Source organism: Juglans microcarpa x Juglans regia, chromosome 6S (assembly GCF_004785595.1).
Source record: "Juglans microcarpa x Juglans regia isolate MS1-56 chromosome 6S, Jm3101_v1.0, whole genome shotgun sequence".
Classification (NCBI taxonomy): Eukaryota; Viridiplantae; Streptophyta; class Magnoliopsida; order Fagales; family Juglandaceae; genus Juglans; species Juglans microcarpa x Juglans regia.
The window spans coordinates 3,244,242-3,255,831 of NC_054605.1; the positions used below are offsets into that span (position 1 = coordinate 3,244,242).

At 35.8% G+C, this 11,590-nt stretch overlaps 1 non-coding gene across 1 annotated transcript; it reads right to left on the reverse strand.

The window, feature by feature from the left end:
• Positions 1–220: 220 nt before the first annotated feature.
• Positions 221–327, reverse strand: LOC121237994. The gene has a single exon (XR_005935041.1). It is a non-coding gene; the product is annotated as a small nucleolar RNA R71 (small nucleolar RNA).
• Positions 328–11,590: the final 11,263 nt, after the last annotated feature.

Genomic DNA, 11,590 nt, shown 5'->3' on the forward strand with positions numbered 1-11,590 from the left:
ATGAAAATTCTTATTTGCACATTAGGGAGTTTGAGGAAGCAGTTGCGACTTTCCATAGTCATAATGTTACAGATGATGTTGTGAGACTTAAGTTCTTTCCTTTTTCTTTGAAAGATAGAGCAAAGAGCTGGTTGTACTCATTAAGATCACGATCCATAGGATCATGGAATGAGATAACACGTCTTTTTTTAACAAATACTTTCCCCAACATAAGACCGATATTTTGAAGAGGCAGATCTCCACATTTGCACGAAAGGATAGTGAGACTTTATATCAAGCCTGGGAGAGGTTTAAGGAGTTGTTGAGTATGTGTCCTCATCATGGGTATGAGAAATGGTGCTTAGATAGTTATTTCTATGAGGGACTTACATCGAGAGAGCGTCAATTCATAGAGATGATGTGTAATGGTGAATTTTTGTTGAAAAATCCTGATGAGGTCATAGAATATCTCGATGAGCTTGCTGAAAAAGCTTACACTTGGACCGGACCTAGTGCTACTAAGAGTACAAATAGGTCACGGCCTGCTGGAAATCTAAATGGTGGTGGAATTTACCATCTTAAGGAAGAGGATAACCTAAAAGCTAAGGTGAAGATGCTTACTAGGGAGTTAGAGGTATTAAAAACTAGAGATTTAAAGCCAACACACATGGCTACTCGTGTTGAGTACTTTGGACCATGTTTTGTGTGTAGTGGCGTAGATCACCTAGCTCAAGAGTGCCTCACATTTACTGAAATGAAAGGAATGTATGAGGAACAATGCAATGCCTTAGGTATATACAAGAAACCTTTTGCACCTTTATCCGATACCTGCAATCCTAGGTGGCGTAATCACCCCAATTTTAGTTGGAAATATGAAAACTAGCAGCCTGCTCAACCACCTAGCGCTTATCCTACACCGTATCATGCATCTTCCTCTTCTAGGAACTCCTTAGAAGATACTTTGCATGCTTTTATTGAGGCATAGGCTAAAACTAATCAGAAGTTTGAATATTTGATTACGCAAGTTATTCAAGAAAACAAGGAGACAAAGAGCCATGTATCCAAGTTGATGAGCTCTTTGAGTGTGAATGAGCATGGCAAGTTCCCTTCTCAAGCCTAATCCACACCCCAAGGTCAACATATGGCTCAAGGAAGGAACAAGGTTTATAAAATCAGTAGGATAATAAAATCACTTAACTATATGAGGTATCAAAACACATATGCATTTGGCAATTGCTATTGAAAGTAGGGTCCATGTCCAAGACAATAAAATCAATAGGATAATAAAATCAACAGGATAATAAAATTTGGCAATTGCTTTTGCCATATATAGAATATGGCAAAATCTTCACATTAGATCCAAGATCAAGCAAAACTTGCTCTATTTTAGAATTACCAATTATGCATGAAATGGTAGGAGATCCTGAATCTTTGTATTTAAGCGGTGTTTTGTTTGGAATGATTGCACTTACTTGTTGAGTCAAAAATGCATTTTTCTGTACATTAAGCTTGTGCTTAACAGTACATAAATTTTTTAAAAACTTGGCATATGAAGGAATTTGCTTTATGGCATTCAAAAGTGGAATGTTCACTTTAACTTGCTTGAACACTTTAAAAATTTCTGCATTGTGATTCCCTTTTTGAGGAGGAACCAATCTTTGGAGAAAATGGGCAGGGATAGGACAAATAACCTCATCACTTTTGGGCTCATTAGGTTCATCACTACTCTTTGACTTTGAAACCTTTCTAGTTCTTTTGGTGGGATGGTCTTGTCAATGACCTTCCCATTTCGAAGAGTAGAGATAGACTTAACATGCTCAAATGTTTCACCATTGGCACTAGATTCACCTACACTAAATTGACCTTGTGGATTGGGTTGTGATTGAGCAAGAAATTTTCCTTTTTCTTGATTGTTCAAAGAAGTGGTCAACTTAGAAAGTGTATTCCTAATATCGTTGATAGCTTGAGAATTTTGATTATTGATGGTTACTCGTGTTTGCATAAATTGTTGCAAACTTGTGGAAACTTGGTGCAATACATCCTCAAGATTTTTCTTTAGTGGTGGAACATTGTAAAGTATAAAATTGGGAGGACCTTGAGTAGGAGCTGTAGCCACATTATCATTTCTCCAACTAAAGCTTGGATGATTCCTCTATTCAAGATTGTAAGTCTCTGAATAGGGGGAGGAATATGATTTTTGACCATGTTTATTCCATTTGCTTAATCATGCAACAGCTCTTTAAAAGCTAGAAGTGTAGGAGATTCATTTGTTAAGTGTCCCATGGTCTCACAAATACTACAAACCTCATTAACTTTAGGCACAATAGCGACTTCATTAGCTTTCCTAAATTCCATGGCTTCAAGTTTTCTAGTCAAACTTGCTACCCTAGCTTTAAGGTCATCATCCTCCTTAAGTTGGTATCTACCACTTCCAGAGGGGTTGGTGGAAAGTTTGGACGTATCTGTAGTATCAATGGTATCCCAAGATTGGGCATTCTCAGCTAAGAGATCAAAATATTCAAAAGCCTCTTCGGGATCTTTGTTTAAAAACTCTCCATTACACATCATCTCTACGAATTAGTGCATTTTGAGACTTAAACTGTCATAGAAAAAACTGATTATACTACAAGTTTCATAGCCATGATGTGGAAAAGAATTAAGCAAATCTTTAAATATTTCCCAACACTGGTAAAATGTCTCACTCTCTTTTTGTGAAAACTTCATCATTTGTCTCTTGAGAGCATTAGTCCTATGGATTGGAAAAAATTTCTTTAGAAACTCAGTTTGCATCTCTTGCCAAGTACCAATTGACCTAGGTCTCAAATTGTTAAGCCATGTCTTTGTCTTCTCTTTAAGAGAGAAAGGAAACAACTTAACCCTAATGGTGTCATCAGTACAAGTTTGGTCATGGAAGATAGCACATACCTCCTCAAACTCCTTAATGTGTAGACAAGGATTTTCAGATTCTAAGCCATGGATTCTAGAAAGAAATGGAATCATACCGAGTTTAAAATTAAAATTATATGTATTAAAACTATATGTTTAAAATTAAAATAGAAAGAGAATGCATGATGGAACACTACTCCTAGTGGGCTGCAAATAATCTCTAAGAGTCCTAATGGGAGGAAGATCTTCATATTCCGGAATGTTTGTATTGTTCTAGTCATTATGGTTCTCCTCATCCTGGACACTCTCATGGATCGACATGGTATCAAGTGTGTGAGAATGGTTGGATGAATTATATGAATTATATAACAAATAATGATATTCAATCCTAATCAAACGATTATCTCTATCACAATCCCAAGAGCTCATGTACTAATGCAGCAAACAAGTTTAAAATAGCCTCGTTTGGGTTGAGAGTTGAGATGAGATGAGTTGAGATTAAAGTTGAAAGTTGAATAAAATATTGTTAGAATATTATTTTTTAATATTATTATTGTTTTGGGATTTGAAAATTTTGAATTATTTATTATATTTTGTGTGGAAGTTTGGGAAAGTTATAATGATAAGATGAGATGAGATGAGTTGAGATTAAATCTCAATCCAAACGGGATAAATCTAAAACTAAACAAGAGAAATAAATGTAAATAGAGAAAGAAAAAAATGAGTTGGAGAGATATTACCGAAATTGTGAAGAAATTCACAACTCAACAAACCTCCCTATAAAAAGTGGGTTGCTTCAACCACACCGTCTTCCCTGGCAACGACGCTAAAATCTTACTGCAACTTCAATAATCCTCCAAAGCATAGGATTGTTGTGCAATAATGACTAGGTGAATTTGAGATCAAATCCATAGGGAAGGGTGTAGAATTGCAATCCAAAGCAAGAAAACTTGATAGAAAGGATTATCAAGGGCTGATTGAGTTGCTGAAAAAAATCAAAACTATGGAGAAAAATATCAATATCTTAAAACATTAAGGGTCCGAGATTCGCACACAACACATCTAATGATAGTATCAACAATCTATTTTATAACTCAACTAAAATTCATACGAAAGATTATCTTAGTCGGATGATTTAGCCATTAAAGCACATATTACTTTTCAAAGACAGTTTCATGAATTGGATTGATTTTAGGCAAAACAGATCTAGAGAATTTATGCACAGGGAATTCTAAGCATTCAACGTGCCCGGAGTCTATGATAAATGAAACAATTATACAGAATAAATCTCTATTCTAGAATGGTAAATCAATCAGAAAATACCAAAATTTAAACATAAAAACCATAAATAAATTGTTAAGAACATACCAAAAGATGGTTGGGCTATACCCTACATCTTAGCAAGGTGTTTAGCAATCCATCGGCAAAAGAAAATAAAACAATAAACTAAAATTGTTCCTGGCCTCCTCCCACTCAATTGCCTCTTAATGGTATGCTTCTCTCATGTATAAAAGAAACCTTAACGTTTTCCTGATTCCCGTATAAAAAAATGCCTAACTTTTAGGACTCAGATTGATAGGCACATACACGCTTCACAAGTCAGAATTTAGACATTCTTATTAGATACGAATTTGTATCCCCTTAAGATAGCTTCCAACGCATCAAGAATCACATTAATTGGATGTGTGAGTGGAATGTTATGATTAAAACACTAAGGTATGTCTAGGCTATCTCCTAGTGCGTTTCGGACTTGGACATCTTTATGTCTCTTTTTGTGATTTCTTTCTTTTTTTCTTGATCTGAATTATTTTCAAACCCTAAAAAAAAAAATATTTATGCATTAAGACTCATTTTAAGCACAAACTTAAGAAAATAACATTATTCTAAAACAACCTATAATATGCATGAATTAACCTAAACTAAATAGAATAAAGCTATCTACTAATGAGATAAATGTGCAAAACTAAGCTATTATCATATATGTTTCTGCATGTTCTAATTCCTTCAACCTATAAACGTGATGTACTCTTGATACATGGCATAAACGCATGACATTGTTGCATGAAAGTTACATGGTCTCATCTCATATGTTTTTTGGGTTGTGCATTAAAAGAAATTGTTTTGTCACGACTCCAAATGCTAGGATAGGAGAATATCCTGATGGAACTTTATTTGGAGTGGTAACCTCTGGGTTGACGAAGCATAGTCAACAAATTTCGAATGGATTCTTTTTAAAGGATTCCGGAGCAAACACATTGGAAATGCAGTGAAGGTGAATGGTGAACTGCCATATCATATGGACTTTGACGTACTCACACCTAGTCAATAGTGCCGCTAATGTTATGTGATAACTATTAGGGAGCCCGTGTTGCTTATGGGAGTCATGAGGTGTCCACCCACATTGTTATATGGCTTAATGATTATAAGTGATTAATATGAATTGAAAATGATATTGTGTTATATTGTCACTTTGTTACTCTGTTACATGATTACACAGTCAATGTTTGAAAAAGAACAAATACAAGGGAGAAATCAGTTTTTAGTCAAATTCATGTCCATGCTCATGTATTCATATTCATGGTTTGCCTTTACATGATTATGTTATCTTCTTGTATGTTATTGGTTTAACTTCCTAAGATTTATTGAAATCTCACCGTAGTAGTTTCCACTAACATTTTCTCTGCAATGGTAGAAGTTGTGATAGAAATAGATGACAGAAATGGGAAAGCACAAGCGCTTGGATTCCCTAAAAACTAAAGAAGAGTTTAGCAAGGAAAGCAATAGGAAGGGTGAGGGCAACGTGGCCTCTAGCTCTCAGTATGTTAAGGGAGATAACCTCGAAGACATAGTAATCAACTTGACAAGGCTATTTGAGTGCATGAAAGAAGCCTAAGAACTTTTGAATTAGAAGAAACATTGTACATAGAAAGTCGAATAGTCTATATGTTATCTGTGACCTTTTGATGATGAAGTTGGTATCAAGGGTTGTGTTTTAAGCCCTCATTTTGTATTGAGAGATTTTTTAACAGTATTTTGGGATAAATAGTTACATTTATTTGGTACCATATTTTATTGCTCAAAACTTTACTTAGAATTAAACTTTTCGTCTGTGATTATTGCATACTGCTAGAAATATACTAGGTGGATTGCATATTAATTGTCATGAACAAGGGATGTGTAACCTTGAGTTGTATGTACTGATGCTTCAGTCTCTGTCTAATCTCAAGCGGAGCTAGGGGCATCGGACAAATCAACTTAAAGGACTCCAAAATTTCATAAACACACTCTGTTTATAAATCCAAACTAAATGATAATCATGCCCGAACAATGACCAAAATCATAAAACTTATCATCAAACCAATTGGCATGCAAACGGAGTCCAAACTAAGTACCACATATTTTTTATTTAGATTAAAAACACTAAATCTAAAATTTTCATGAATAAACATTCAATAAATAAAATTATATACCTCATATTCAAGTTCTAAACTTGATCTAAACATTTAATCTAGGATCACATGGCAAAAATACCATAATAACACAAAGTAAACTGTGAGCTTCAAGTTTGTGCCTTAACTGAACATTTTTATGAAAAACATGCTTCCAACAAAGATTAAACCAAATCTCTTAAAAAAAGACTCTTAACACCTAAATAAAGTCCTTAAGAATAGCATATCTGAATTTCATAGCCATTGGACTAGGTTTCTAGAACCAACAAATATCATAACCTTAAAATAGAAATAGTTTCGTGTGATCTTGTTTCAACTTCAAAGAAAATATATTTAACTCCTTAATAAAAATACTAACATCTTTGGATCAACTCATAACATGTATAAAAATGTGTTAGCATTTCATAATTTCAATATCTACCACCTAACTTTAACAAAAGAGTCACCAAAACATAAAAAATTCACACCATCGTCCAAATTGTCACCCAGTATGACCCTTACATACTCAAACCCATTTTTCACCAACCAATAATCCACTAAAAATCACACTAAATATATCAATGGAAACTATATTAAAAAAGGTACAAATCATATGAGTAGGTTTCATGAGAATTGACTTACAAAGACTTCAAAAAAATATAGCAAGAACAAGCAAAAAAATTGCCAGAAGCTTCCACCCGAGTTCTCTTCAAATAAGTGAAAGAAAAGTGACCAAATGCTGAAGAGATTGCATGGGAGGTCCTTTATAGGAGGAGAGAGTTGATGGGGGATAGATTAATGACCTCTTGATGGGGGGTTTTACAGCAAAACCCTGGGCTGCTCAGCCCAAGGTATTGGGGGTTGCAGACGAGAGGGGTGGGGCAACTTTGGGTAATTGTTTGGCCTCCCATCCATGCACTATTTGGGCTAACATGTTAGCCATAGGACAAACTTGGATGATGGTGGAAACTTCCTCAAGAGTTTTGCATTGGTGGTATTTTTGATGGGCCTAACCGAATGGACCTCACTTTAGGGTATAAATGGGGTTTGGTTTAGGGTTTTGGATTTGATCAAGCCCAATTCCAAGTTTCATTGCTAAATAAAATTACCAATATATAAAAGAATAAATGAGGGTGTAATAACGTATATTTGAGTGGTTCATATTATGTGAAAGTGATTTAGTCAAGTGATTAATCACTTAAGTTAAAACCGGCCATTTTAGGGTTTAGGGTTTTGGTTTCCTCTATGGTTTTGGGGTTTCAATTGGATTATAAGATTTTGGGGTTTCACTAGGGTTGAAATCCTATTTCGGTTGTCCACAAAGTGTTTGGTTAGATGGAATAGTGTTTGGTTTAGGTGGCATGATCAAAAGGCTTGATTTTGTCTTCCATTCCTTTTCATTCCATCTCATGGTTCCTCCTTATGCCAAGTGTCCTACACTACTCACTAAGTGTGGCTAGGATCTTGGCAAGTGTCCACTAAAAAATCTCCAAGACTATTTTGCGCAAATCTATTCAGCGATTTTGACAATCGTTTGAACCGGGTGCCACATGGCGCTATCACAGGTGTTACTATTCACTTAAAACATTACGAAAATAAAAATTGTACTATAAAAACCTAAATAATCATATGAGTCTAGTGGTGCAATTATTTTCACAAATTTCAACTCCTATGTACCTCGATCAAATCAAAAGGGATTTTCGAGCACTTTTCATCCGACAAGTGGGAAACGTATTATTGCACCATAAATTGCTAAATAATCATCTGAGACTAATGGTGCAATCAGTTTCTCAAACTCATACTCCTAAGTACTTTAAACAATTAAAATGACACTTTTGTCACCATAGCGGGTAGGAAACCAACTATGCTGATAGACTAATGCCTAAGTGGTCGCTTGATTCGTGAAATCTTTCTCAGATTTTTTGACGTTCCTAAGGTTTAAAGAAACTTATCCATTGAATTTCTTGGGGCTGTGACATCCAGCATACACTTGGACAGTCGATATTCGTGGATTCCACCAGTCAATCATAGATGAGAACTTTTAGACCCATTAGAGATAGGATTATCCATAGAAGAGATTTTGTTTTTGGCACCAGGTGTATAGGTACAGGTCCCAACTAATCCCAATGTTACACAGGCTCTTGGGCAAGGAGTTTTTCACAAGTACACATTGAGTAATTCAAGGAGAAAATCTCCAGTCCGATGGGCCCTAGAGATTATTTGCACCTAGTGAGATTTGAATCCTGTATCTTGGAGGAAGCATACCCCCAAGACCAATGCCTTTATCCTGTGAGCCAACACTTAGGGGTTCTAAGAGATATTTGCCGTTAATCTTCATCTCACGTTTGAGATCTTTAAGAATTCATACTCTCTCTCTCTCTTGTTTGTTCTAAACTTCAAGAGGAGGCTAAAGCTCCAACTCCATAAGCTATGCTCGTATTCTCACGACCTCAGATGCCAGAGTCTTCATTGATTGAACAAGTAGGCTAACACCTTCAGTGTGACACTCAGTGAAAACTCACTATGAAGGTAGGTTATTTCCTACAAGGACACTAGTAAAGCTGGGTGTTTATGAGCATGTTTATGAAGTGTATCTTCTACATCTTTGTCCCTTTTTCTTATACTTTTCCTATGTGCATATTTTCCAATTAGAATTTACTGGCTGTTTTGCTAAATGATTGATATTATTCTTTAAAAGTACTTAGTTTCCAATTTTTAGAGGAGTTATGAGTGTGTGAGTGGACCACGACTCCAAGTTGAGAGGGGCATTATTTTGGTTGAGTTTCTCTAGTTACTTGGGAGCATCTAAGAATTAAGTTACGTCCTTTAGGTTGTCGCTGGGCAACAACGGGTTTGGGCAAGATGGTAACGCTCTCGGGTCGATGTTGTTGCCTCTCAGATCGCGGATGCTAGAGGACTCTTAGGTCACGAACGCATTAGGCACCGAGCAGTGTGTCACTTGTTACAATGTTCTATGCATGGTAGTTACTCGTGGAATGGCAAAGGGGGCTAGGGTGTGTGTACGACCAGATTATGGGGCAACTGTAGTGCACATGTTAATAAATGGATATGGTTGGTAAAACGGTTATCACGTGTTGAATGAACCTGGGATCTAGGAAATGATATGTTGTGTGTTGATTTGGGCACTGGGTGCTCGATGATGTTTATGTTTAATGGACTTGGGGTTTGGAAAATAATATGTTATGTGTTGATTTCGGCAATAGGTGTTCAGTAATGTTTACAATGAATCATGATTACTTTATTTGTTCGAAGGTTTGTACCTCAGTATGCATATTTATAAATGTGATTTCCCTTTTGTTACTTGAGTTTTATTCATATATAGTCATTGTCATTTCTTGTATTAAAAGTGTTGTCTTGTTTGTTTGAATATGTTAGTATGATCTTGAGTAACTCTAAGGAAGGAATTATATGTCTCGGATTTATGATGAAAATGCCATAAAATATGCCTATGAGTTTCGGCTTTCACTTGTTTGAGGTTTATGGTTTATGTAATATGAAGTTTCGTTTTGAATATGCTTTTGGAAGTTTTGGACTTAGTCAAAAATCTATGATTTGATGTTTTGTTTCACTATGTCTTGATTTCTACATTATATGTTTGAAGTTTGGAACATGTTTATGTGATAAACCTTCATGTTTCTGTACCTATGAGTTTCGGCCTAAGCAAGTTTTCATGGTTCCATGTATATATTTTGATATCTCTAATGGTTTATGTTATCATGCTATGAAATGAATATGTTATGCTTGGTTGTTTCATACACGACATTTCATATGTCATATGTCAAGTAGAAGTAAGCATGTTTAAGTCTCATGTCACATGCATTTGGGGAAGAAGTGTTTTCAAAAAGTGTTTTCAAAGATAATGTTTTATCATGACCCCAAGTGCTAGGGCGGGGGAATGTCCTAGTGGAACTCCTCTATCCATTCTGGAGTGCTTAAGAATGGAGTGGTAACCCCTGGGTCAACGAAGAATAGTTGACAAGTCTTGAATGGATTCTTTTTAAAGGATACCAGAGCAAGGAAGTGCCTAGCACTAGTGGGTGCATAAGGCATGTAACTCGACGAAGTAAGGTCGAGTTAATATGATTATCTGTTTATGACATATTCATCACGATGTACGGACCGTTGATGGTGGGGTAACTAGGAGGAACACACGGTGCAAAGGGAATCGTGTTGTATCCACCCTCTAAACAATGATAAGATAAGAGCTCATAAGATAAAGATCACTTGATGAAAATCTTGTGATATGATAAGGATCACTCGATGCAAATCTTGCGATATGTTCTGATAAGACAAGTTCTGAATAAGTTTACGTGAATAAGAAAAAGTTAAGAAGTTTTTATGAAAGCTATAGTCTCTGTTATAAATCTTTTGAAAATGGTGAAGTACATAAGTCAAGTTCTGGTCAAGGCATAAGTCAAGTACATGTCCATGCATGCATATTGTGATATACCTTTTGTATGTTTGTGTTAACTGTAGTATGTTGTGTGATTACTCGCTGAGATTTCTTGACATCTCATTGTTGTAGTTTCCACTATCATTCCCCAACCGGAATGGTAGAAGTTGTAATAGGTACCTCAGATACCTAGGAAACATGAACCCCGATGGTTCCCTGATAGAGGACGAGTATACTATTCAGGCTCATCAAGACTACACTGCTAATTTATTAATTCATATGGCTAAGCTTCTCAGGGAGATCTTACATAGTGTTAGTGTGACCGAGATCGATGCTACGATCTATCAACCCTATAAGAATTTGAAGTTTTGGTGGAATATGGACTAGTTGTCTACATATTTAGAGCAAGCCTTTAAGGCCTCGGCGGAAGCAAAGGCTGTAGCAAAGGAATTAGGTATGTTACCGCTCGAGCCTCAGTAATCCCATGGGGTCTTTTGGTGTCTATCTTCCGATGGGACAATGGTTATGTAAAGTACGGGAGTTTAAGTATTTTGAAATAGGGAAAAAAAAAAGAGGCAACAATACTTATGGTCAACTTTTGTGGATTTATGTTATTTTGAGGAAATCCTGTGTTTTGAGAATTTTAAATTATGCTTTATGCTTTTGGGATATTACGTCTTTATGGCTTATGTTTATGTTTGGACAATGTTTGGGGTTATATTATTAGTATGGTGCCATGTGTTTTGCAATTACTTATTGCGCTGCTTAATTTATCCGACTTTTATTAACTTTCTGCTGCTACGCTATTGCACACTGCTAGTGTACTTAGGTGCATAGCATATTATCTGTCATGTACGAGAGGTGTATAACCTTGTGTTACATG